Here is a 26811-nt window from a genome sequence, read left to right as displayed (position 1 = left end):
GCCCACACCTGGGTCTGGCTCCAGCAAACCCACCAAGGCAGCAGCCCCATCACACTGTAGAAAATCCCCAGCCCATGACAAGCTACAGCTCCAGCCCACCCACAAAGATGCAGTCCCTGCTGTGCCCTGGCCTACGCTCACTTCAGCCCTCCCACTAAAGCACATACAGTCTGCATATGAATGTGCCTATACAAAGCCCTACCTTCAAGACCAGTAGAGATAACTGTATTACCCAACTCATTGAAACAAACAGAAAAATCAAACAAAATAAGAAGACAAAGAAGTTAGTTTCAAATGAAAGAGCAAGATAAAACCTAAGAAAAAATCCTAATGAAATGGAGATAAGTAATATACCCGATAGAGTTCAAAGTTACGGTCCTAAAGATGCACACTAAACTCAGCAAAAGAGAAAGACAGTGAGAACTTCAACAGATTTAGAAAATATAAAAAAAGAACCAATCAGAGTGGAAGAATAGAATAACTGAAATGAGAAATACATTAGATACAGCAGATTAGATGATACTGCAGAATGTATAAGTGATCTGGAAGACAGAATAGTGGAAATGACCCAATCAGAAGAGCATAAAGAAAAAAGTACTTTTAAAAATTGAGGATAGTTTAAGGGACCTCTGGAACAACACCAAGTATACTAACATTTGCATTATAGAGGTCCCAGAAGGAGAAGAGAGAGAGAAAGGGCCAGAAAATGCATTTGATGAAATAATGACTGAAAACCTCCCTAACCTGGGAAAGGAAAGAGATATCCAGGTCCAGGATATCCAGGTCTAAAAGTTAAAAATAAAGAAAGAATTTTTAAAGGCAGCAAGAGAAAAACAAGTCACATGCAAGGGAATCCCCATAAGGCTATCAGCTGACTTTTTGGCAGAAACTTTGCAGGCCAGAAAGGAGTGGCATGATATATTTAAAGTGCTGAAAGGAAAAAGCCTATAACCAAGGATACTCTACCAAGCAAGTTTATCATTCAGAATTGAAGGAGAGATAAAGAGTTTCCCAAACAAGAAAAAACTAAGAGTTCATCACCACTAAACCAGACTTATAAGAAATGTTAAAGGGTCTTCATTTAAAAAAAAGGAAATGACATAACTGGAAATAAAAAATATATGGGTAAAAAATAAAGACCTCAGTGGTAAAGTCAAATGTATATAGAGGCAGTGGATCAACCACTTAAAAAGCTAGTATGGAAAAAAGTTTAAAGGACAAAAAACATAAAACCAACTACAACTACAATAAATAGTTAAGGGATACACAAAATAAAAATATGTAAAATATGCTGTCAAAACATAAAACGTTGACCAGGGGAGAGGGGGGAGGGATAAATTGGGAGATTGGGATTGACATATACACACTACCATATATAAAATAGATAACTATTTAATAATAAGGGCCTACTGTATAGCCCAGAGAACTCTACTCAGTACTCTGTAATAACCTATATGGGAAAAGAATCTAAAAAAGAGTGGATATATGTATATGTATAACTGATTCACTTTGTTGTACACCTGAAACTAACACAACATTGTAAATCAACTATACATCAATAAAAATTTATAAAACATTGAAGGGGAGGATTTTAAAAATGTAGAGCTTTTAGAACGTGTTTGAACTTAAGTGACCAACAACTTAAAACAAATCGCTATTTATAATTCATCATACATGAACTTCATGAAAACCACAAACCAAAAACCTACATGAGACACACAAAAAATAAAGACAAAGGAAACCAAACACAACACTAAAGGAAATTATCAAACAACAAGGGAATAGACTAAAAGAAGAAGAAAGGAACAGGCAAGAACTGCAAAAAAAACCCCTGAAAACAATTAACAAAATGGCAATAAGTACATCCCTATCAATAATCACTTTAAATGTAAATGGATGAAATGCTCCAATCAAAAGACAAAGAGTGGCTGAATGGATAAAAATACAAGACGTATATTAATATATATGCTGCCTACAAGAGACTCACTTCAGAGCTAAAGACATGCAATGACTGAAAGTGAAAAGACGGAAAAATATATTTATGCAAATGGAAACAAACAAACAAAAAAGCTCAGGTAGCAATACTTGTATTAGAAAAAATAGGCTTAAAACAAAGGCTATTAACAACAACAAAAAAGGGCATTACATAACGATAAAGGGGTCAATCCAGGAAGACAATAAAATATTTGTAAATATATATGCACCCAACATAGAAGCACCTAAATATATAAAGCAAATATAAATAGACATAAAGGGAGAAGTTGATGGTGATACAATAATAATAAGGGACTTTAATACCCCCCCACTTACATCAATAGACAGATCATCTAGAAAGAAAATCAATAAGGAAACAGTGGCTTTAAATGACACATTAAAGCAGATGAACCTCATAGATATCTATAGAACATTCCAATCAAAGGCAGCAGAATACACATTTTTTTTCAAGTGCACATGGAACATTCTCCAGGATAGACCACATGCTAAATCATAAAACAAGTCTCAATAAATTTAAGAAGATTGAAATCATAGCAAGCATCTTTACCAAGCACAAATGTATAAAACTAGAAATCAATTCTAGGAAGAAAAATTTTAGGAAAAAACACTAACACATGGAGTGTAAACAACATCCATACCATCCAACAATTCCACTTTTGGATATTTATCCAAAGAAAATGAAAACACTAATTTGAAAAGATAGCCCTCCAGGAATTCCCTGGAGGCCCGGTGGTTAAGACTCTGTGCTTTCACTGCCAAGGGCCTGGGTGCAATCCGTGGTCAGGGAACTAAGATACCACAAGCCAGACAGCACAGCCAAAAAAGGAAAATAACGAAAAGATATATGCACTCCGATATTCACTGCAACATTATTTACAATAGCCAAGATATGGAAGCAACCTAAGTGTCCATCAATAGATGAATGGATAAAGAAGGTAAAGAAGATTGTGTGTGTGTGTGTGTGTGTATGTATGTGTGTGTGTGCACATGTGTGTGTGTGTGTGTGTGTGTGTGTGTGTGGAATGGAATATTACTCAGCCACAAAAAGGAATGAAATCTTGCCATTTTCAACAACATGGATGGACCTAGAGGGTACTATGTTTAGTGAAATAAGTCAGACAGAGAAAGACACATACTGTATATTTTCACTTACATGTGGAATATGAAAAATGAAACAAGTGAATAAATACAACAAAAGAGAAACAGACTCATGGATACAGAGAACAAACTAGTTGTTGCCAAAGGGGAGGGGGATGGGAGGATGAATGAAATAATTGAAGGTGATTAAGAGGTACAAACTACCAGTTAGAAAATAAGTAAGTCATGGTGATGCAATGTACAGCAGAGAAAATAGCCAATAATATTGTAATAACTTTGTATGGTGTGTAATGTATAAAAATATCAAATCACTATATTGTATACCTGAAACTAAAATTGTAAGTCAACTTATACTTCAATAAAGTATAGGATGGCACAACTGATTGTCAGCAGGAAAGTTACTACAGAATAGGAAGTACCCTGAATTGCCTTTCAAATCTTATCCTTCTGTACCATTTTAAGGACATGCCACCATGTACCATGCCACCTTCTGTACCATTTTAAGGATAACTTTTATTCATCACGTAACAGTCTAATCAATGTAGTCATAGGCTGTTTGTTTTATTTTTAATTTACCCAACACACTGTGTGTGTGTGTGTGTTTGTGTCCATATGGAGAGAGAGAATGCACTTTCCCTAATCTGTTAACATTTCAACTTGGTAATACTTTTCTTGCTGAGTCATTCATATAGGTTTCACCCCCACAGAATTAAAACTGGTGACAGATCTTATTCTCAATTCCCTAGCTCTTCACTACTATCCACGACTACAGTTATCAAATGAGCTCATTAATTAATTTGTTAATAAACAATGGAAGAATTCAAATTTCAAAGAATAAGACTTCAGAAAGTGAGGGAAAGTGTTGAATCAATAACATGGGTGGGTCACTAAATAATATTCTGTTCAAATTTGATAATAACTGCCCAAACTTCTTATGAGTAAACTGTGACAGTCAACATACCAGATTCCCCAAATTAAGCATACTTCTCTATAATTAAATATCACAGCTTCATTGTTCTGATAACAAAATTGAAATATTTTCCACCATCATAATATCCTTAGCAGATAATGTCATTGGAATAGAATGATGTTACCACATGATAATAGGCTCTCAACGCCAAAGTCAAGTTATACTGTTTATTTTCAAAGCAGATCATTACACTGACTTTTTTTTCCATTACCAAGATTGATGTAGCTTTAAAGGTGACCAACAAAAATTTCAAAAAAGAAAAAAATATGACCTAACAGTGAGGTTATGTGCTGAATAATTCAAATACTGAGGGAGATGCCACATATAGCAGCATAGAATCCATTTAAAAATTAACCTTTGCCAAACCTTCAGCAGCAGTTTACTCTGAAAAATGAGAGCAGCTGTCAGAGGCCCCAGAGTGCCTCAAAACACAATAAAACTTTGTGTTAACATGGTCCATTTCTCGATAACTATGGAATTCTTGAAAAGAACACCCGCCAACAGAAGAACCTGGTGTGCAGTTAACAGACATGAGCCAGCTCATCTTGAAAAGCAGCCTGAAGAAAGGTTGTGCTACAAATACCAGGCCCTGCAAACAGGCTCTCACCACAAACCAAAGAAAAACCTTCCCACACGCCTCTGAGACCATAGCCATTTCAGTCACTTGGAGATACAACCCTATCGGTGAGGTCATCTTCAAATACTAGAGACGAACAATGACTACCTTTCTCTGAGACTCAAAGCACCTACACAAAGGCCTTTCAGCTGGAACATGCTCAGTACAAATGACTGCATTATCACATTTCATCTCACCCCTCCGGAAGAAGGCAAAGGGACAGGGGTACTATCTCTAAAATAAAAAAAGCTAGGTGATTCAACTTTCAAAATCAGATATGGCATTGGAAAGATATACCAAGTTCCATATACTTTTCATTTTAAAAAATATGAGTAAGGCACTCATAACTAAGGCACGGTGCTAAGGGCTGCTGGAGGTAGAAAAAGAAAAAACAAAAAAAAGTCTACTCTACTCAGATCAAGCTGCCTGCTCACTGGTATTTATTTTCTCTGCATGAAATCATTTGAACTGGGTGGGTTCCAGTTGTAAGTACTTTGCACAGTCAGTGCTTACTGCTTGCATGAGATGTGTGACATGCACAATATTTTTGATGATGATGTTAATTGGTGTTGAAAATAACTTATTTATAATCCTAGAGAATTATGCATGTGTTAGGGATGCCTGAGGCTGCAAGGGCCTGAGTTAAATATTAAAGATTAAAAAGGACAGATTTCTCGACTGGACAGTCCAATAGGCTGACACTAACTGATTATTTGCAAGGATGGTAGCCATAGTATCTGAGAGGAAGTGTTAGTAAAAGAGAAAAAATTTTAATGACAGCACGTTCATGAGAGAAAGCACAGTAATCCAGAGCTCCTCAAACATATTCCAAGAAAGTATTTCTCAATGTCACATATTATCCTAGGAAAGATCTTGTCCAGGCAGGGCTAACCAAGAGCTCTTCAGCCCTGGTTGATGTAGCAGTCCCACAAAATCCATAGCCATGCCCCCAAGCATGCTTCTTCTACATTTGATTTTTCTGTAATGCCCTGTCTCAGTCTCTTGCTCCCAGTCTTTGTGCTAGTTTCTTAGCACCCTGTACATCTTCTTAGTAGCACTTACCACATTTGTTATAGGTTTAATGTCTGTCTCTCTCATTAGACATTAAACACTGTGGTCTAGAAATTAGCATCTGATTGTTTGCTACTGTACTCCCAGTACTTAGCACAGTCCCTGGCACACAGTAGGTACCTACTAAATATATGTTGACTGTCTTGATCCCCACAGGCTCTGGAACCTGTTTTTGATCAAAGGGGAAACTGAATTCTGGCTTAAAACTCATGGGACTCATAAATAAGCCAAATTTGCTACCAAGGCCAGCTTTTATTGTGTGCTAGCTTGTACTAATTCAGCAACTGACTTACTGCTCAGAAAAAAGCCCTGATCCTAAACCCCAGTTTTGGTTCTCTAGGGCTGCGGCCATGACTTGCTTTTGCCAGTTCTCTCATGGTGTGGGAGGAAAGCTGACTGCTTGTTGACAACCTTCCTTGGTGGCTAATATTACCTAGTCTCCACCCCTACGCTCTACCTATCTTTTAGACCTCTCAGAGGCTTTCTCTTGAACTTCCCTAATGCTGTTTTTTTTTTTTTCCATCTTTATTGGAGTATAATTGCTTTACAATGTTGTGTTAGTCTCTGCTGTACAACAAAGTGAATCAGCTAAATGTATACATATATCCTGATATCCCTACCCTCTTGAGCCTCCCTCCCACCGTCCCTATCCCACACCTCTAGGTCATCACAAAGCATCGAGCTGATGTCCCTGTGCTATGCAGCAGCTTCCCACTAGCCATCCATTTTACATTTGATAGTGTATATATGTCAATGCTACTCTCTCACTTTGTCCCAGCTTCCCTTTCCCCTTGTATGTCCTCAAGTCCATTCTCTACATCTGCATCTTTATTCCTGCCGTGCCACTGGGTTCATGAGTACTGTTTCTTTAGATTCCATATGTATGCATTAGCATACAGTATTTGTTTTTCTCTTTCTGACTAACTTCACTTTGTATGACAGACTCTAGGTCCATCCACCTCATTAAAATAACTCAATTTTGTTCCTTTTTATGGCTGAGTAATATTCCATTGTACATATGTGCCACATCCTCTTTATCCATTAATCTTTTGGTGCACATTTAGGTTGTTTCCATGTCCTGGATATTGTAGATAGTGCTGCAATGAACATTATGATACATGTATTTTTTTTGAATTATGGTTTTCTCAGGGTAAGCACCCAGTAGTGGGATTGCTGGGTCATATGGTAATTCTATTTTTAGTTTTTTAGGGAACTTCCATACTGTTCTCCATAGTGGCTGAAGCAATTTACATTCCCACCAACAGTGCTGGAGGGTTCCCGTTTCTCAACACCCTCTCCAGCATTTATTGTTTCTAGATTTCTTTAATGATGGCCATTCTGACTGGTGTGAGGTGATACCTCATTGTGGTTTTGATTTGCATTTCCCTAATAATTAGTGATGTTGAGCATCTTTTCATGTGTTTGTGGGCAATCTGTATGTCTACTTGGAGAAATGTCTATTTAGGTCTTCTGCCCATTTTTGGATTAGGTTGTTTGTTTTTTTGATATTGAGTTGCATGAGCTGCTTGTATATTTTAGAGATTAATCATTTGTCAGTTGCCTCGTTTGCAAATATTTTTCTCCCATTCTGAGGGGTTGTATTTTCATCTTGTTTATAGTTTCCTCTGCTGTGCAAAAGCTTATAAGTTTCATTAGGTCCCATTTGTTTATTTTTGTTTTCATTTTCATTACTCTAGGAAGTGGGTCAAGAAGGATCTTGTGCTTTATGTCATAGAGTGTTCTGCCTACGTTTTCCTCTAAGAGTTTTATAGTTTCCAGCCTTACATTTAGGTCTTTAGTCCATTTTATTTTTGTGTATGGTGTTAGGAAGTGTTCTACTTTCATTCTTTTACACGCAGCTGTCCAGTTTTCCCAGCACCACTTATTGAAGAGGCTGTCTTTTTCCATTGTACATTCTTGCCTCCTTTGTCAAAGATGAGGTGACCATATGTCCATGGGTTTATCTCTGTGCTCTCTATCCTGTTCCATTGATCTATATTTCTGTTTTTGTGTACTACCATATTGTCTTGATTACTGTAGCTTTGCAGTACAGTCTGAAGTCAGGGAGTCTGATTCTTCCAGCTCTGTTTTTCTTTCTCAAGATTGTTTGGCTATTCGGCATCTTTTTTTTTTTTTAACATCTTTATTGGGGTATAATTGCTTTACAATGGTGTGTTAGTTTCTGCTTTATAACAAAGTGAATCAGCTATACATATACATATGTTCCCATATCTCTTCCCTCTTGCGTCTCCCTCCCTCCCACCCTCCCTATCCCACCCCTCCAGGCGGTCACAAAGCACAGAGCCGATATCCCTGTGCCATGCGGCTGCTTCCCACTAGCTATCTACCTTACGTTTGGTAGTGTATATATGTCCATGCCTCTCTCTCGCCCTGTCACAGCTCACCCTTCCCCCTCCCCATATCCTCAAGTCCATTCTCCAGTAGGTCTGTGTCTTTATTCCTGTCTTACCCCTAGGTTCTTCATGACATTTTTTCTTTCTTAAATTCCATATATATGTGTTAGCATACAGTATTTGTCTTTCTCTTTCTGACTGACTTCACGCTGTATGACAGACTCTAGGTCTATCCACCTCATTACAAATAGCTCAATTTCATTTCTTTTTATGGCTGAGTAATATTCCATTGTATATATGTGCCACATCTTCTTTATCCGTTCATCCGACGATGGGCACTTACATTGTTTCCATCTCCGGGCTATTGTAAATAGAGCTGCAATGAACATTTTGGTACATGACTCTTTTTGAATTATCGTTTTCTCAGGGTATATGCCCAGTAGTGGGATTGCTGGGTCATATGGTAGTTCTATTTGTAGCTTTTTAAGGAACCTCCATACTGTTCTCCATAGTGGCTGAACCAATTCACATTCCCACCAGCAGTGCAAGAGTGTTCCCTTTTCTCCACACCTTCTCCAGCATTTATTGTTTCTAGATTTTTTGATGATGGCCATTCTGACTGGTGTGAGATGATACCTCATTGTAGTTTTGATTTGCATTTCTCTAATGATTAATGATGTTGAGCATTCTTTCATGTGTTTGTTGGCAGTCTGTATATCTTTTTTGGAGAAATGTCTATTAAGGTCTTCTGCCCATTTTTGGATTGGGTTGTTTGTTTTTTTTGATGTTGAGCTGCATGAGCTGCTTGTAAATTTTGGAGATTAGTCCTTTGTCAGTTGATTCATTTGCAAATATTTTCTCCCATTCTGAGGGCTGTCTTTTGGTCTTGTTTATGGTTTCCTTTGCTGTGCAAAAGCTTTGAAGTTTCATTAGGTCCCATTTGTTTATTTTTGTTTTTATTTCCATTTCTCTAGGAGGTGGGTCAAAAAGGATCTTGCTGTGATTTATGTCATAGAGTGTTCTGCCTATGTTTTCCTCTAAGAGTTTGATAGTTTCTGGCCTTACATTTAGGTCTTTAATCCATTTTGAGCTTATTTTTGTGTATAGTGTTAGGGAGTGATATAATCTCATACTTTTACATGTACCTTTCCAGTTTTCCCAGCACCACTTATTGAAGAGGCTGTCCTTTCTCCACTGTACAGTCCTGCCACCTTTATCAAAGATAAGGTGTCCATATGTGCGTGGGTTTATCTCTGGGCGTTCTATCCTGTTCCATTGATCTATCTTTCTGTTTTTGTGCCAGTACCATACTGTCTTGATTACTGTAGCTTTGTAGTATAGTCTGAAGTCAGGGAGCCTGATTCCACCAGCTCCGTTTTTCATTCTCAAGATTGCTTTGCCTATTCGGGATCTTTTCTGTTTCCATACAAATTGTGAAATTTTTTGTTCTAGTTCTGTGAAAAATGCCAGTGGTAGTTTGATAGGGATTGCACTGAATCTGTAGATTGCTTTGGGTAGTAGAGTCATTTTCACAATGTTGATTCTTCCAATCCAAGAACATGGTATATCTCTCCATCAATTTGTATCATCTTTAATTTCTTTCATCAGTGTCCTATAATTTTCTGCATACAGGTCTTTTGTCTCCTTAGGTAGGTTTATTCCTAGATATTTTATTCTTTTTGTTGCAATGGTAAATGGAAGTGTTTTCTTGATTTCACTTTCAGATTTTTCATCATTAGTGTATAGGAATGCCAGAGATTTCTGTGCATTAATTTTGTATCCTGCTACTTTACCAAATTCATTGATTAGCTCTAGCAGTTTTCTGGTAGCATCTTTAGGATTCTCTATGTATAGTATCATGTCATCTGCAGACAGTGACAGCTTTACTTCTTCTTTTCTGATTTGTATTCCTTTTATTTCCTTTTCTTCTCTGATTGCTGTGGCTAAAACTTCCAAAACTATGTTGAATAAGAGTGGTGAGAGTGGGCAACCTTGTCTTGTTCCTGATCTTAGTGGAAATGCTTTCAGTTTTTCACCATTGAGGACAATGTTGGCTATGGGTTTGTCATATATGGCCTTTATTATGTTGAGGAAAGTTCCCTGTATGCCTACTTTCTGGAGGGTGTTTATCATAAATAGGTGTTGAATTTTGTTGAAAGCTTTTTCTGCATCTATTGAGATGATCATATGGTTTTTCTCCTTCAGTTTGTTAATACGGTTTATCACATTAATTGATTTGCATATATTGAAGAATCCTTGCATTCCTGGAATAAACCCCACTTGATCATGGTGTATGATCCTTTTAATGTGCTGTTGGATTCTGTTTGCTAGTATTTTGTTGAGGATTTTTGCATCTATGTTCATCAGTGATATTGGCCTGTAGTTTTCTTTCTTTGTGACATCCTTGTCTGGTTTTGGTATCAGGGTGATGGTAGCCTCGTACAATGAGTTTGGGAGTGTTCCTCCCTCTGCTATATTTTGGAAGAGTTTGAGAAGGATAGGTGTTAGCTCTTCTCTAAATGTTTGACAGAATTCGCCTGTGAAGCCATCTGGTCCTGGGCTTTTGTTTGTTGGAAGATCGTTAATCACAGTTTCATTTCAGTGTTTGTGATTGGTCTGTTCATATTTTTTATTTCTTCCTGGTTCAGTCTTGGAAGATTTTACTTTTCTAAGAATTTGTCCATTTCTTCCAGGTTGTCCATTTTATTGGCATATAGTTGCTTGTAGTAGTCTCTCATGATTCTTTGTATTTTTGAGGTGTCAGTTGTTACTTCTCTTTCATTTCTAATTCTGTTGATTTGAGTCGTCTCACATTTTTTCCTGATGATTCTGGCTAATGGGTTATCAATTTTATTTATCTTGTCAAAGAACCAGCTTTTAGTTTTATTGACCTTTGCTATTGTTTCCTTCATTTCTTCTGCATTTATTTCTGAACTGATCTTTATGATTTCTTTCCTACTGCTAACTTTGAGGGTTTCTTGTTCTTCTTTCTCTAATTGCTTTAGGGGTAAGGTTAGGTTGTTTATTTGAGATGTTTCTTATTTCTTGAGTTAGTACTGTATTGTTATAAACTTCCCTCTTAGAACTGCTTTTGCTGTATCCCATAGCTTTGGGGTCATAGTGTTTTCCTTGTCTTTTGTTTCTAGGTATTTTCTGATTTTCTCTTTGATTTTTTCAGTGATCTCTTGGTTGTTTAGTAGCATATTGTTTAGCCCCATGTTATTTGTATTTTTTACAGTTTTTTCCCTGTAACTGCTATCTAGTCTCATAGCACTGCGGTGAGAAAAGATGCGTGATAAATTTCAATTTTCTTAAATTTACCGAGGCTTGATTTGTGACTGAAGAAGTGATCTATCCTAGAGAATGTTCCATGTGCACTTGAGAAGAAAGTGTATTCTGTTGTTTTTGCATGGGATGTCCTATAAATATCAATTAAGTCCATCTTGTTTAATGTGTCATTTAAAGCTTGTGTTTCCTTATTTATTTTCATTTTGGATGATCTGTCCATTGGTGTAAGTGTGGTGTTAAAGTCCCTTACTATGACTGTGTTACTGTCAATTTCCCCTTTTACGCCTGTTAGCATTTGCCTTATCTGCTGAGGTGCTCCTATGCTGGGTGCATAGATATTTACAATTGTTATATCTTCTTCTTGGATTGATCTCTTGATCATTATATAGTGTCCTTCCTTGTCTCTTGTAATAGTCTTTATTTTAAAGTCGATTTTATCTGATATGAGTATTGCTATTCCAGCTCATTTGATTTCCATTTGCATGGAATATGTTTTTCCATCCCCTCACTTCCAGTCTGTATGTGTCCCTAGGTCTGAAATGGGTCTCTTGTAGACAGCATATATATGGGTCTTGTTTTTGTATGCATTCAGCCAGTCTGTGTCTTTTGGTTGGGGCATTTAATCCATTTACATTTAAGGCAATTATTGATATGTTTGTTCCTATTACCATTTTCTTAATTGTTTTGGGTTTGTTTGTGTAGGTCTTTTCCTTCTCTTGTGTTTCCTGCCTAGAGAAGTTCCTTTAGCATTTGTTGTAAAGCTGCTTTGGTGGTGCTGAATTCTCTTAGCTTTTGCTTGTCTGTAAAGGTTTTAATTTCTCCATCGAATCTGAATGAGATCCTTGCTGGGTAGAGTAATCTTGGTTGTAGGTTCTTCCCTTTCATCACTTTAAATATGTCCTGCCACTCCCTTCAGGCTTGCAGAGTTTCTGCTGAAAGTTCAGCTATTGACCTTATGGGGATTCCCTTGTATGTTATTTGTTGCTTTTCCCATGCTGCTTTTAATATTTTTTCTTTTGTTAGTTTGATTAATATATGTATTCGTGTGTTTCTCCTTGATTTAATCCTGTTTCCTGAAGCTGTTTATATGGACATCTTTTCTGTTGCTTATCATCAAATTGTCATTCAAGTTACTTTAGCCTTGGGCAGTGATACTACTGTGTCAAATATATTAAAATTCTTCTATGGCCCTTGTTAGATATAATTAATATAACATTTTTCTGCAACATGTTTGAAAGAGTTTTATAATTTTGTTTTAGACATTATATGGTACACATAAATTCTCTGTAGTCAACACTCATCTTGAGGATTGTGGCAAGGTAAAAAAATTCAATCTCCAAATTGTTTCCAAATAAAATCAACTTTTAATTAAGAAGAAATTTAACAAGTAATAGAATAAATGATGTTATACTTTGTACAAATTGAATTAAAAATTTATTTTAATTTTGCTGTTGTTTTTTCATATTTGAAGCCAACATTTTTTTTTCAGCCCTCAAATATTTTTATGGGCCCCTGAAAATCTCAAAGTCCCTAGGCAATATTTACCATGCCAAAGGCACAAGGGTGCCTTGTCCTAAGAAAGCTTCTATTCCTCATTTTCCTGAACTAGTGCAGAGGACTGGCCCTTGCCAACCTGCTAAGACCTACACAGTTGAACTCTTTAATGGGCAGCTATGTCATGGGCAACAAACTCCAATAAATTCTTAGGTTAGTGAAATCTCCAATATTTCCCTACCATTGTTAAACACTGCATAGTTTTCATAAAGACTTGGGAACCTAAATGATGATTTTCTCTGAAGGCTTGTCTCTGCCTATAAAAGCCCCACTTATACACCATGTTGTCAAACAAGTGATTCTTGAGGCTGTATCACATACGTCTAGAACTCCTCCCCCAGACAGCTGGTTACAACCCAGAAATAGGTTACTTTTGCCTCACATAGGACACATTCCATTCCCCAAACCAGCTTTAGTGCCAAGTTTGATCAAGTCACTTTCAAAAGTACTCTCAGAAGGGTGTCTAGTTCTTCTTCCCAGAATTGCTGCTGTCTCCCAACCTCCTTAGAGTGGGGTTGACTGACTGACTTTTTCATTCATTCAATAAATAGTTATTGAACATTTACTATGCATGAATGAGTGAGTGGACAATAAAGATGTGAGTTAGAGAGTCTGAGAGGTGTTGTGACCCACTTGGGGTCCCGCAGTCACTCAGTAATGCAAGCCTCCAAGAGGCTCAGACAAAGCACTGCCTCCTGCATAACACAGAGCCCAGGGCAGACTTTCTCCTGGTAACCAGGCAGACACACAAGGACAAACATGCCATAACAACTGCAATTGGATATGGGTCACAAAATAGACACTTCTGATTATAATATTAATTTACTTCAAATTACATATGCATCTCTGAAGTATTACTAAATAATATGTTTTACAGATATTGTTGATAGGAAAACCCCACTACATCATGCAAGTCTCTTCTTTCCTCTGGTAAATAAATGAGTTCTCTAGTACCCTATGATTAGTGGGATTTGGTTATGACCAAACTGTCAACCGTTTGGAAGCACTTACTTAATCATGTTAGCAAGGGACAGGTAAATATGTAAACTTAACTGAGTCTGTAATGTTTGCTGTTCTTTGGGCTTTATTTCTACCCACTGTGTTATACCTGACAAACAGAGGTTACTTCATTCTGTTTCAATACATAATATACTGTTAATGAGTCTTTCTAATCTAGTTAAGTCTTCTAAATATCTGAACATGGTTGATTATAGTTTATTTTAACTCTCTGGGAAATTGCTCCTCCATTCTTCCAAGGAGCCATCTGCTCATTTGCAGATTTATCAGTGAAACACAAGTGAACTGAATTGGCCCACCAAAGGCTCACAGTTCCTTTGGACCAGACTGCTGGATTTCCATGTGGCTGACTGCCATCTTCTTTGGGCAGGTGACTGATCAATAAGAGCAATTTTCTGAGTCTGAGAAACACAGAGGTTGAGAGTCTGACATCTGCAGACTAGCTCAATTCAAATTCTGGATCTACTATTTACTATTTGTGAGACATTGGAATATTACTTAACCTCTCTCTGCCTCTCATCCTCATCTATAAAATAGGCCTGTAATAGAATGAGCCATAGGGTTGATTATAAGGATTAGATGAATTAGAGCAGAAAGCTGGTACATAATAAATGCTCAATAAGTGAAAACTGAATTTATAAAAAGGCAATGAGAATTTCTCAAGCTTTCTCAAGTTTACTTTTTTGAAAATCCTTACTGAAATCCTAAGAGCAGAAGTTAGTATTTTCAATTTTTAGTGGAGGAAACCAAGCTTCACAATCATTAATCAATCATTTTTTCTAATATAATAACATTAGCAAGAACTAGAACCAGAATTTGACCTAAAGTTTCCTTGAAGGTAAAGTTTGAGTTCTTGACATTATACCAATAATAACAATACAAACTAGAACATAGAAAACTCAATGTTCTTTTGTATTCCCTTATCCATTCAGCATTACTTGGTACATTCCATGTGTCAAAAGTAAAAAGACATGTCTGTCCTCAAGGATGAAAAAAAGTTAAAAAAAATCACTTCTAGCTAAAAATGAGGGAAGACTTCATGAAGAAAATGTCATTAAGCTGAGCTGAGAAAATTAATAAGACTTCTCCAAATCAAACAATCCAGAGTTGGCTTGGATGGAGGCTGAGAGTTCATCTAGTTCAGGTCATAGCTAAGACTTAAATTCTCTCCATTTTTAGTCCCTCTTATTTGACACATGGCTTCTGCTTGGATAGCTCCAGAGAGGAGAAAGATGGTTCACTGGTGACCCCTAAAGAGTCTTTCAATTCTCGGATTCTATGGTTCTATCATTTAATACCTTTGTTGAATTTCTTTCCAAAATGAGGATTGTATTATAAAGCAATATAAAGCTAGACTTTAGGTAAGAAAAAGTACAAATCTAAAGAAGTCAATTATGGGGAATGATCAAAGCAAGATATTAATATGGTCAGATTTGCATTTTAAAAGACCTCTCCAGCAGAAATGTGGAAGATGGAAGGGGTCGGGGGAGAAATGAAGATGAGATAAGAATTAAGTTAGGGTAGAGCTATAGGAATGGAGAGAAGGAAACCCAAAATATTATTGGGACATAAAACTGGCAATATCAGGGATTGATTAATAATAAAAAGGGATTAGTCAAAGATGACCTGAGTATCTGGCTTGGGAGATGGGATGAATAATGAAATGGGGAATAAAAAGGATGAGCAAATTTTTTTATATAAATTTACTTATTTTATTTATTTTTGGCTGCGTTGGGTCTTCGTTGCTGCGCGGGCTTTCTCTAGTTGCGGCGAGTGGGGACTACTCTTCTCTGTGGTGCATGGGCTTCTCATTGCAGTGGCTTCTCTTGTCATGGAGCACGGGCTCTAGGCGAACGGGCTTCAGTAGTTGTGGCACGCAGGCTCAGTAGATGTGGCTTGTGGGCTCTAGAGTGCAGGCTCAGTAGTTGTGGTGCATGGGCTTAGTTGCTCCACAGCATGTGGGATCTTCCCAGACCAGGGCTTGAACCCATGTCCCCTGTGTTGGCAGGCAGATTCTTAACCACTGTGCCACCAGGGAAGCCCAAGGATGAGCAAATTTGTAGAGCAATGGTAGTTAGTTTATTTCCATAACTAAGGCATTTGAGGTGGCCATATGATGTACAAGTGAAATATTACTAGTCTAAGAGAAATGAAATAAGGTGTGGAAAGAGAGAGAGTGGGATGTCATCACCATTTAGGTGACAACGAAAGCCCTGTTAATGGGCAAGATTATCCAAGGAAGGGAGCTAGAGGAAGGAGAGCAGTAAACAAAGGAAAGAAGCCTAAGCAACACCAACATTAAGGGCAGGGAGAGGGGACTTCCCTGGTGGCACAGTGGTTAAGAATCCACCTGCCAATGCAGGGGACACATGTTCAAGCCCTGGTCCGGGAAGATCCCACATGCCGCGGAGCAACTAAGACTATGAGCCACAACTACTGAGCCTGTGCTCTAGGGCCCACAAGCCACAACTACTGAGCCTGCGTGTCACAACTACTGAAGCCCACGCGCCTAGAGCCCATGCTCCGCAACAAGAGAAGCCACTGCAATGACAAGCCCACACACCACAACGAAAAGTAGCCCAAGCTTGCTGCAACTGGAGAAAGCCCACGTGCAGCAACGAAGACCCAACGAGACCAAAAATAAAGTATAAATAAATAAGTAAATTTATTTTTAAAAAAGAGCAGGGAGAGGAAGGGAACTGGGAAAGGAAATAGAACTGTAGGAGAAGCAGGAAGAACACCAGGAAAATTTAACATATCTATTCCTCCCCAACTACGGTATGTATAAACAAACACAAGTTAAGAAAAATAATTGAGACATTATTTCCCTTATTTAATCATCCCCACCTAATTGAAGATTTTTTCCCTAGTTTTGAAACAGTGTACCACTCACTGGATTAGGAAAAGCAGAGAAAACTGGTTAGTACTTATTTCTCTGTTTTCTGAGTCACCAGCACCAATTCCCTCTCCAGTTTTACACAGTAAAAGGGTTTCCAAACTGTTGCCCTCTCCTGTGAATGTCCAATACATGGATATATGAGCTGAGGCCCTGGCGGCTAGAGATCCTTTCTGCATCTTACTTTTTCTCCTACACACAGCCTTGATTAAACACTTTTTTTGCTTCCTAGTAAGGAAATCGGTTCTTGAAAATGAAATGCAAACTCTGATTTAAATTAACTAGTGATTGCCATGCCAATGGGTGAATTGTGCCTTTTTGATAAATGAGATTCTGAAAGAAAAATGAAGGTAATGAGGGTGGCAGCCAGGGCAAACTATCCTTCCTTATATTACCCTCTGCCACAATTTTACACTGTTCACATCAGGAGGAAGAAAAAAATTTTGGAAGGATTATATTTGGTAATCCTTCTTCATTAGCAAAAGTTAAATCAAGAAGGGCATCTGCGTCATTGATTCAGTTCCAGGATATTTAGTTTTCCTCACTTTCAAATCCTTGGTTTCACCACCCCAACACCCACCCCTGCCCCCTCCCCCACACACACAGAACCTGTAACTGCCTACATTTCCTCTCCTCCTTTCCTGCTTGAATTTTTAGCACTAGCACAAACCATTATATATTTCACTTATGTATAAGTTTAGAATCTAGCTTCCACCACAGGAATGCAAAGTCCATGAAGGTTGGGATTTTCTTCTACTCTATTTTTCAGCTTAATTCCCAGTATTCAGAATAATTATTGACACAGAGTATATGCTTAATAAATGTGTTCAATAAATGAATTAATGTTGTCGTATCACTATCAGATTTAACTCTTCTGTTATTATATAATGCCTTAATAAAAAAATAATTTAGGATATAAAGTATCATAAATAATAACAATGATATTAACAAATGTGAGAGGCATATGTAGTACAAGTACTTCTGGTAATGTTCCTATATAGCTATGTAGCCTTGAATGTATCATTATATATTCTTCATTATATTTACCTATAAAAGAAGAGGGTGAGGTTAGATTCCTTATTGCTCCAGAAACTAATGGTTCTAGATTTAGGTTAAGTCAATGAAATCAAAGAAGAGAAGGGAAAGGTCAATATCTAAGAAAGCTTTTTATAATGGAATTGTGACCTAAAAAGTGGGATGAGTAAGGGCTAATAGTGAGGACAGGGTGAGGGTAAGTAGAGAAAGTTGGCAGTCAACTCTAGTAAGAGTAGGTCCAAGCAGGAAAGAAAATGTGAGTTCAAGAAGAGACAGTTCAGGACTTCCCTGGTGGCGCAGTGGTTAAGAATCCACCTGCCAATGCAGGGGCCACGGTTCAAGCCTTGGTCCGGGAAGATCCCACATGCTGCGGAGCAACTAGGCCCGTGCGCACACTATGGAGCCTGCGCTCTAGAGCCCTTGTGCCACAACTACTGAAGCCTGTGCGCCTAGAGCCCACACAACAAGAGAAGCCACCGCAATGAAAAGCCCGCACACTGCAACAAAGAGTAGCCCCCACGCACCACAACTAGAGAATGCAGTGAAGACCTGATGCAACCAAATAAATAAATAAATAAGAGACAGTTCATGAGGTATTGCATATAGATTTATATTTATATATATTGATAATATGTATATATATAATTATATATATTATTATATATGTAATTAGAGAGAAAGAACTATGCCGGAACAAAGATTCTGTTGGAATCGGTATGGCCACCAACCACTGAGCACCCTCAGTTTCATGGCTGAGTCCATACTGCTGATTAGCTTCTTTGGTTCTCAACTATGGAGGTAGATGAGCTGACAGTATGACCCAGATATATTCTTATACTTAACTGAAAAGTCCAAAGGGAATTCTAAGTGGGCCCTTATGGAAAATCTTAGGAAATGGTTCATCTATTCCAAGGCCTTTCCCCTCTGTCTTGCCTCTGCTCACCACCACAAATAAAATAATGTTTTTCTGAATACTTACATTGTTTACTTAGAGTTTTGCAAGGCCCTAACCTCAAAATGATATGCAGTCAAAACATAGAAATTGGAGGGTTTTTTCCTAGAGAAATTCAACTTTCTCAATAAGCACACATTTGTGCAACATTAAAAATGCCTTTAAATAAATATTTAGTTTCATTTTTACTATTCTTAAAAAAACTCTCAACTAACACCATGACGTCCTTAAAATTTTATTACAGAAAAAAATCACTAACATCCAATATAATCAAATAAAACATACCCATTCCCCTAGCTTGTATAGCTATCCACAGTTCCAGTAAGTTTCCTAATTAAAACCAAAAAGGAAATAAACTCACTAAATCCCACTGGAATCCACTAACACAGCTATAAATTTAAAAAATACAAAACAATGTTATGAGGCATCTTTTTTGAATAAGTGTCTGCGTATTTTCCCTTGCTTATTTAAACTATAATTGCTGTGTTGAAATATTACTAAGAAAATAAACATACCCTTAATTGAAAAGAGTAAAAATAATTTTAAGTGACCCAATTAGCTCTACCAATACATTCAGCTACTGCTTTTTAGCCAGTACCAGTAGGAAACTATGACCTCCTGGATTTGAAATGATACACAACCTGAATGCGCTTATACAATATTGCTGCCTACTGTTTCCATCCAAATGAAACAACATTATCTTTATCCATTTTGTCTGAAACAAAATGTTGCATACCATCTCAATTTTTTTCAGTGATTTCTAGTAATATTTGAAAGAATATTCCAGGCATGTTTTAGGGGGCAGGAGTAGAAGGTAGACCTACTGGTTTTATTTCCATGAGAACTTTATGGACCTTATGGTAAAAAACATGGCTGGGCCTCTTGGCACTGAGGAGTAGACTCAGAACAGCCTGAGAATAATGGCTCCCGCTTAGCTTCCCAGGCAGTGTACTACATTGGAAAGGAATTTATTTGAAAGGAAAGAGAGTAAAGGCACTTCCTTGGTCCATTAGCTAGGGTGTTTGTGAAGGTGAATGGTTTTGAGTACAGTACAGTATAGTATCACTGAAATTGTAGTTTGTCCAAGTTGTACAAAGAATGGGCCATGGAAGGGAGAGGAGGAACTGTAATTAAGATTTATCAAATGAAACCACACTTTACTAGACGTGCTGTAGAGTACATAGAACACACTGCTACTCTAATAAAGAATTTTATTCAGAGACAGAGAGTAATTTTTGCCCCACTGCTTCCCCTCACCTACCATCACCAGCAGTGGAGGACAAGTCATGGTTTCTAAGCATTTCACAAGTGAGCCAATTCTTCCTTCCATAAAAGTGGCATATTATGCAGATATAAGACAGATCAAAGGAAACTTACTGTATTAGTTTCCTAGGACCACCACAACAAAATACCACAAATTGAGAAGCCTAAAACAGCAATTTATCCTTTCAAAGTTCTGGAGACTAGAATTCCAAAATCCAGGTTGGCAGATCATTCCTTTAGGAGCTCTGAGTAAGAATCTATTACATGCTGCTCTCCTAGCTTCTCGTGGTTGCCATTAGACCTTGGCATCCTTGGGTTGCAGACACATCACTTCAATCTCTGCCTCCACTTCAATCTCTGCTTACCATTTTCAGATGGTATTCACCCCCTGTGTGTCTCCTCTCTATGTTGAAATTTTTCTCTTATAAGGATCCATCATAGGATTAGGGCCCACCCTAAATCAACTTGACCTCATTTTAACTTGATCACATCTGCACAGATCCTATCTTCAAATAAAGTCACATTCACAGGTACCACGGGTTAGGAATTCAACATATCATTTTTTCGGGGGTGGGGGGTGTCACAACTGAACCTACAACAGCTACTGTGGTTAAAAGGTTGTCTCAAGGAGGAGCAGGGTCCCACCCATTAGGTATCTGACATCCCTGAGGTGCATACTGAAGCATTTTCAAGGAATCCTAAAGTTCTGCAGAGAAGTTTGAAAGGAGAGAAGCATTAGAGTAATTATAACTATGTGTATTAATAGCAGGAACATCCCCAGGCAACCTCCAGAGTAGCTGTGACTATAAAGAATAATAGCATCATGCCCAGAAAATGATGATTATAGACTCAGTAATTAAGGAGGGGATTTAGTAGGTCTGGGATAAGGCATGAGATCTTCCATTTCTAACAAGTTCCTTTCATGCTGCTGATACTACCAGACCTTATTAGGGTCAGGCTTTGAATAACATATGTTTAGGGGAAGATGACTGTCCAGTATGAAGAAAACCAATAAGAAGGAGGTTGGCACACACTCTGATATTATCCAAGGCTTGTTGGAGCCATAGAGACATGCGCGTGCACACACATACACAAACACACACACACTTAATTGATATCACAGTTTCTGAACTAAAGAGTTATTGAACTGCTCTCTCATCATTACCACCTTCCTTTCATAGAAAGGTAGGAAAATGCTAAAAAGGGATTTTATGTTTGCTGTTGTTGTTCTTTTTTTTTTTTCTTTAATGTGAAAGGTGGTTGGGAGGGAAGGATATTAAGTAAACATTGGTAACACTGGGAAAAATCCACTGAATTAAGGGAAAAAGTATCAAAGTTAATTAGCAAACCTCTGGCCTAAGGAACCCAGAAGAGGGCAGAAATGGCCCGGACCTGGAGGCTATGTGGCCACTCACAGGCGAGTATTTGCCACTTTGCTGCATTCCCTAGACTGTCACCTGAAGGAGGCCCTGCGAGGAATGAGGGAGAAAGTCAGATAAGACCTGGTGAAAGAGAAGGCGTGTTCCCAGCTATGAGGACAAAATGACAGTCCCAGACAAGAGAGAGGAGGAGGTGGCTTCAGTGAGAAATTCTCAGAATGCCTTCCACAAGGGAGATTGAAAGTGAACCCAAAATGTCCCATAATACCAGTAGTCCTTTATGAACCTGACAGCAAAATGACCTCAGGTTGGGTTTCTCCTGCTTACATGTAAGCATTAATGAGTCATGCAAAGTTTCAACCTTTAGTATCACTGGTTCCCCAGAAAATTGTTAATCTGAAGAAGTTAAATTCCTGGGAATCCCTTGAACAGTTCATAAAGAATGAATTGCTGGCTCTGGATCCAACCAGTATAAGTAAGACGTCCCAGAATCTGATCATCTGTTTGAATTTTGGCAAAAGCATTTCCCACATTTGATGATTTTCTTAGTTACTCTCCATCAAGTTACCCATACTAAAAGTGGCTGTGTTTCATCTATGTGGTAATTACTCACAATACAAAATGGTGATAAAGACATGGCAATAATTTGAACATTTGCCCTAACTTTTTCTATAATTGGTTCACATTAAATTTTCTGTTTTTGTTTTATATAGGAATAAAAGGTCTGAAGATAGGCCAAAGATGACAAGAAGTAACTTGTATATGGTTTGTGATCTACCTAAATATATTTACAAATATAAAATTATACACTATATAAGATATTTATATACTTATAAATATAAAATATAAAAGTATAAGTAAAATGTGTTATGATCCAATGCACTGATTTTCTGTCTTTTAAAAATTTATTCCTGTGGACCCCAGTCACTGTTGTGAATATAGGAACCCATACAAGTTTTTCCTCTTAAATATTGTGGATGAAGTTTTTAAAGTCTCCGGCATTTCTTATTTTTACTCTCATTAAATTATCTGACAGGGGCTTCCCTGGTGGCACAGTGGTTGAGAGTTCGCCTGCCGATGCAGGGGACATGGGTTTGTGCCCCGGTCCGGGAAAATCCCACATGCCGCGGAGCGGCTGGGCCCGTGAGCCATGGCTGCTGAGCCTGCGTGTCCGGAGCCTGTGCTCCGCAACGGGAGAGGCCACAACAGTGAGAGGCCCGCGTAACGCAAAAAAAAAAAAAAAAAAAATTATCTGACATATTTATTTGACTTTTAAAATTATAGACAAGTATCTGTATTTATCTAACTATTAAGAAAACAAATGCTTAACATTAAGTTTCCTAAACTACAAGTAAATAAAGACACTGGTGCCCATAAATAAAGAGATAAAAGAAATTCTGGCAAAAATCTCAAAAGAACATATGTTTTGGTCTTTTAAACTAGCCCTTAATTATTTTAAAAAATAATTCATTTTTACAAAAGACAGAGAAAATACAATTTCATGTTTGGGCAGAAAAAATCATAATAAACCTGGGACATTTTGTTACCAAAATACAAGATGCATTCAAAGATACCTGATAGTAATATACAAAATGATTAAAAAGTTCAACCTGCAGAGAAGACCACAAGTGAACAAGTAGTGACAACTTGAATATAAAAAAAAGATTACACATCACTATAACTAGATCATTTATTCATTCATGGATTCATTCATTCAACAAATGTTGAGTATATACTGTGTCCCAGGCACTGCTTTATGCTGAAGATAAAACATAAATAAAACAGATGAAAATTTGTGGTGGGTGAAGCTTACTTTTTTTTTTAATTTATTTAATTTATTTTATCTTTGGCTGTGTTGGGTCTTCATTGCTGCATGCGGGCTTATTCTAGTTGCTGTGAGCAGGGGCTACTCCTCCTTGTGAAGCTTATTTCTAGTCATAAGAGACAGAAAATAAATACATAAACACATGAATAGATAATAAATCATGTTCTGACATGAAGAGCACAGGACAAAAAAACGAATGACAGTGAGGGATCCTATTTTATATCGAACTGTCAGGGAGGGCTTCTCTGAAGAGGTGGCACTGTAGTCACTTAAAGGGTAAAGGATTGCACCATAAATATCTGGAAGGAGCTTGACCCATGCAGAGGAGCTGAAAGGTAAATCTCCAAGGTGGGAGGATGTTGGACAAGTTGGAGGAACATAGCTACTGTGGCTGCAGAAGAGAGGGAGGGAGAGATATGAAATGAACTCAGAGAGGTAGAGAGGGTCAGGACATGTGATGCCTGATAGGCCAAGGAAGGGATTTTGGAATTTCCTCTGAAAGGGTTAGAGGGTTTAACCGAAGGACTGACAAGTTCTGGCTCATGTTTTAGAAGGATCACTCTAGCTGCTGTGTTGACAGCAGCAGGGAAACCAGTCACGAGACTATCAGTACAGTTTAAGGCTAAGGTGGAAGTGGTAAAACTGGTAAGGAGTGACTGGATTTAGGATATATTTTGCAAGTAGAGTTGACATAATTTGCTGAAAAATTGCTATAAGAAATGACTTCATCAGATGTTCATGTGGTAAAATATATATAACTATATATAGTTCTTTAGGTTGAATCATTGAATCATTTCAAATTACCATCTTTATATATCAAAAAGAGGTCAAGTTTCAGAAATTTTATATGGTTCAACGAAAAAAATATATTCAGGAGTAATTACCATACAGCTGTTATTTAAAATGATAGGACTTAATGACATTGTATAGGAAGTAGAGAAAATAGAGAATAATTACAAGAACTGAGCTCCGGGATACTACAACATTTATAAGTCAGGAAGATGAGGAGGAAGCAACAAATGAATGAGTATCTAAGAATGTAGGAGGAAAATAGGAAGAAAATTATCTCTTGGAAATCAATTGAAGACAGCATTCCAAGAAGGAGGGGTTATTCAACTTTGTCAAATTCTTTAGGTAGGTTAAGTGACATGAAGACTCAGAAATGACAACACAAGTGAAACCAGTTATGTCTACAAAAGGCTATTTACCAATATTGTTGTAATATATTTCAAATTGAATGACAAGGAAAGAACTAAATGTCAAAATTTGAGACAAAGGTTAAACTGCACTTAGAAGAATATTTAGAGCTTTCAGTAAATCTATTTAATATATGAAAGATATAAAAAAAACTGAAGTAATCATCCCACCATAAATTAGAAAGACGGCAACATAATAAACCAGAGGGAAATGAAGGAGAAAAACAAGGATAAGGCCAGAAATTAATTACATATAGCTTATTTATAATAAGGATGGTTAATAAAGCCGAAAAACAACTCCTTGAATAGATTAATAAAACAGAAAAGTCCCTGGAAATACTGCTTTTAAAAATGTAAAAAAAGATAGCCTCATTCGCCAAGGGCAGACAGCAGAAACAAGAAGAACTACAATCCTGCAGCCTGCAGAAAGAAAACCACATTCACAGATAGACAGACAAAATGAAAAGGCAGAGGGCTATGAACCAGATGAAGGAACAAGATAAAACCCTAGAAAAACAATTAAATGAGGTGGAGATAGGCAGCCTTCCAGAAAAAGAATTCAGAATAATGATAGTGAAGATAATCCAGGACCTCAGAAAAAGAATGGAGACAAAGATGGAGGAGATGCAAGAAATATTTAACAAACACCTAGAAGAATTAAAGAACAAACACCTAGAAGACTTAAAGAACAAACAGAACAATATGACCCAGGAATCCCACTACTGGGCATACACCCTGAGAAAACCAAAATTCAAAAAGAGTCATGTACCAAAATGTTCATTGCAGCTCTATTTACAATAGCCCAGAGATGGAAACAACCTAAGTGCCCATCATCGGATGAATGGATAAATAAGATGTAGCACATATATACAATGGAATATTACTCAGCCATAAAAAGAAACGAAATTGAGCTATTTGTAATGAGGTGGATAGACCTAGAGTCTGTCATACAGCATGAAGTAAGTCAGAAAGAGAAAGACAAATACCGTATGCTAACACATATATATGGAATTTAAGAAAGAAAAAATGTCATGAAGAACCTAGGGGTAAGACAGGAATAAAGACACAGACCTACTGGAGAACGGACTTGAGGATATGGGGAGGGGGAAGGGTGAGGTGTGATAAAGCGAGAGAGAGGCACGGACATATATATACTACCAAACGTAAGGTAGATAGCTAGTGGGAAGCAGCCGCATAGCACAGGGAGATCAGCTCCATGCTTTGTGACCGCCTGGAGGGGTGGGATAGGGAGGGTGGGAGGGAGGGAGACGCAAGAGGGAAGAGATATGGGAACATATGTATATGTATAACTGATTTACTTTGTTATAAAGCAGAAACTAACACACCATTGTAAAGCAATTATACTGCAATAAAGATGTTAAAAAAAAAAAAAGAACAAACAGAGATGAACCATACAATAACTAAAATGAAAAATATACCAGAAGGAATCAATAGCAGAGTATCTGACGCAGAAGAACAGATAAGTGACCAGGAAGACAGAATGGTGGAATTCACTGCCACAGAACAGAATAAAAAGAAAACAATGAAAAGAAATGAAGAAAGCCTAAGGCACTTCTGGGACAACATTAAATACACGAACATTCTCATTATAGAGGTCCCAGTAGGAGAAGAGAGAGAAAGGACCCGAGAAAATATTTGAAGTGATTATAGTCGAAAAATTCCCTAACATGGGAAAGGAAATAGCCAACCAAGAGGCAGGATAAACCCGAGGAGAAACACGCCGAGACACATAGTAATCAAATTGACAAAAATCAAAGACAAAGAAAAATTATTAAAAGCAACAAGGAGGGCTTCCTTGGTGGCGCAGTGGTTGAGAGTCCGCCTGCTGATGCAGGGGACACGGGTTCGTGCGCCAGTCCAGAAAGATCCCACATGCCGTGGAGCGGCTGGGCCCGTGAGCCATGGCCGCTGAGCCTGCGCGTCCGGAGGCTGTGCTCCGCAACAGGAGAGGCCACACAACAGTGAGAGGCCCGTGTACCACACACACACAAAAAAAAGCAACAAGGGAAAAACAAATAACATACAGGGTAACTCCAATAAGGTTGACGGCTGATTTCTCAGCAGAAACTCTACAAGCCAGAAGGGAGTGGCAAGATATATTTAAAGTGATGAAAGGGAAGAACCTACAATCAAGATTACTCTACCTGCAAGGATGTCATTCAGATTCAACGGAGAAATCAAACGCTTTAGAGATAAGCAAAAGCTAAGAGAATTCAGCACCACCAAACCAGCTCTAAAACAAATGCTAAAGGAACTTCTCTAAGCAGGAAATACAGGAGAA

The sequence above is a fragment of the Lagenorhynchus albirostris genome, chromosome 17 (assembly GCF_949774975.1).
Source record: "Lagenorhynchus albirostris chromosome 17, mLagAlb1.1, whole genome shotgun sequence".
NCBI classification, from domain to species: domain Eukaryota; kingdom Metazoa; phylum Chordata; class Mammalia; order Artiodactyla; family Delphinidae; genus Lagenorhynchus; species Lagenorhynchus albirostris.
Note: the sequence above shows the minus strand (reverse complement) of the source record.